At 56.5% G+C, this 2,500-nt stretch overlaps 1 non-coding gene across 1 annotated transcript in view; it reads right to left on the bottom strand.

The window, feature by feature from the left end:
- Nucleotides 1-463, bottom strand: part of LOC126313757 (small subunit ribosomal RNA) — a 1,893-nt gene extending 1,430 nt beyond the window's left edge. The window contains exon 1 of the ribosomal RNA XR_007555375.1: nucleotides 1-463. This exon is cut by the window's left edge and continues 1,430 nt beyond it. This is a non-coding gene — a ribosomal RNA (small subunit ribosomal RNA).
- Between the last annotated feature and the right edge of the window lie 2,037 nt (nucleotides 464-2,500).

Genomic DNA, 2,500 nt, shown 5'->3' with positions numbered 1-2,500 from the left:
TGGGTAATTTGCGCGCCTGCTGCCTTCCTTGGATGTGGTAGCCGTTTCTCAGGCTCCCTCTCCGGAATCGAACCCTGATTCCCCGTTACCCGTTACAACCATGGTAGGCGCAGAACCTACCATCGACAGTTGATAAGGCAGACATTTGAAAGATGCGTCGCCGGTACGAGGACCGTGCGATCAGCCCAAAGTTATTCAGAGTCACCAAGGCAAACGGACCAGACGAGCCAATCCGATTGGTTTTGATCTAATAAAAGCGTCCCTTCCATCTCTGGTCGGGACTCTGTTTGCATGTATTAGCTCTAGAATTACCACAGTTATCCAAGTAACGTGGGTACGATCTAAGGAACCATAACTGATTTAATGAGCCATTCGCGGTTTCACCTTAATGCGGCTTGTACTGAGACATGCATGGCTTAATCTTTGAGACAAGCATATGACTACTGGCAGGATCAACCAGGGAGCTGCGTCAACGAGAGCTGAGCAGCCGGCCGCCCGGGAGTGTGTCCCGAGGGCCCGCGCGAACACGCAAGCGTCCGCTCAATTATTCTGCAAACAGGAGGAGGCTGAGCTCCCCTGCACGATACACCTCGAAACCCTCTCAGGTCCCGGCGGCGCGCAGCGCCGTCCTAAGTACTTGGTCGGGTTCGAGAGAGGCGCAATCGCCCGGAGATAGGCGAGTAGACGCTTTCAGTGCGAACACCCGTGCTCCCAACTGAGCTTGCCGCTGCCGACAGAGGCCCGGGAGCGTGCTGTCGTGGCATTGCCGGCGGGAAACAACACGCGCCACCTACGGTGACCGGCAGCTCCAACGCCAGCGCCACAGAAGGGCAAAGCCCCACTTGGGTGCAGAAGCGAACTCTCCCAGCACAGCGCACGCGCCAACACGTCCGCAGAGCTGCGATACAAACCACCTGCGAGAACCGCTGGGGGCGACCGAGCAGCAGACGGCGTCGCGACGCCGAGTGCCGGGCGGCGGCGCATCCTCAACGCACACAGTCCGCAATCGGACCAGCACACTGCAGATGTCCACCGCGCTTCGCACCGGGCTCGGCAGAACCCACTTTGGCCGCCTGGCGCCGCGCGCAGGGTGCGCCGGCGCATAGCTGGGACGCCAGCCGGGCCCGTCGGCCGGCGCTCCTGCCACTGGGCGCCCCCCACCAGCCGGCTGTAGTGCGTGCGCTCACGCAGCGCGCGGCCAGCACGCCGGGCGGCCCCCCCTCACCGGCCGGGGACTGTCCCGCCAAGCCACAGCCTCGTATCGCTTCATACCCACATGGCCAACTCAGGTTCGGGGGCATGGCGGGTACCGCCGAAACAACCGGTTCACAGATGTACCGATCGTCGCTATCACCGATGCACCTGCAGCGCGAACAACCGCTCAACAACTGATTTCCAGTTCATTTGCGGATCTTTGGCAGCAAACGTATACGTCAATCTACATTTGCGAAATCTACGATTCTGGCATGCCTGCATGTTATGTGTCACGACACGCTACATCAGCCCACATACACACTGCGGCATGTACACGAGAGAACACGTGGAAGATGGTCCGCGCACGTGTGCAATGTCCCTTGCGCGGTCGACTGTCAACCGGCCTCTGTAGCATGTCGCAGATGTGGAACGCGGTCCACCGTGCTATCATGTTGTGTGGGGCAATACGATTAAATAGGAAAACCCTCGTCGCTACATCAACAGACGGCTCACGCTGATTCCCGGCAGAGGGAGGAGGGGGGGGGGGGGCCAACATGCAATACTTTCGTCCGTACCTACTTACCACATGTCTGTACGGCGTACAACAGTGCAATCTCGCTGTAATGGGGAGACGAGACAAGTAGCATCGTGCACAACATATGGCCCTTATGATTCGCCATTGTAGGGCGCAGCCGGTGTACGGTCAAGCATGTGCCACATTATGTCACTCAGTACGTAACGACGGATGATCAGTGTGGGTTACGCGTACATCAGCGGACAGTCCACACAGGCCGTACCACAACGTACACTGACTGCATCGACAACCGAATGCAACTGAACAGCTGCAAGGCTCATTTCACAAACAAACGCCTGACCGACCAGCTTGGAAGGGCAGGAGGGGAGGGCGATATTCGTTCTGTAGCGGTACACCCTTCCAGTGGTTAGCGGGACTGTGTAGAAAGTACGCAACACTCGAAAGACCTTTATGTGAGGGTACGCACCATGGCATCAAGAAATACACATGACACCAGAGGATCCAAGCAGTGAACTATGTTCAGAGGGTTGCTGTTAGGCAAAGCTACATTCCTGTGACGTTACATGTGACAGTTAAGGTGCAGTGTAAGTTAGGTTAAGGTGCAGTGTAAGTTAGGTTAAGGTGCAGTGTAAGTTAGGTTAAGGTGCAGTGTAAGTTAGGTTAAGGTGCAGTGTAAGTTAGGTTAAGGTGCAGTGTAAGTTAGGTTAAGGTGCAGTGTAAGTTAGGTTAAGGTGCAGTGTAAGTTAGGTTAAGGTGCAGTGTAAGTTAGGT

This window comes from Schistocerca gregaria, unplaced genomic scaffold, assembly GCF_023897955.1.
Source record: "Schistocerca gregaria isolate iqSchGreg1 unplaced genomic scaffold, iqSchGreg1.2 ptg000499l, whole genome shotgun sequence".
Classification (NCBI taxonomy): Eukaryota; Metazoa; Arthropoda; class Insecta; order Orthoptera; family Acrididae; genus Schistocerca; species Schistocerca gregaria.
Note: the sequence above shows the minus strand (reverse complement) of the source record. Positions and strands in the feature narration are given on the sequence as shown.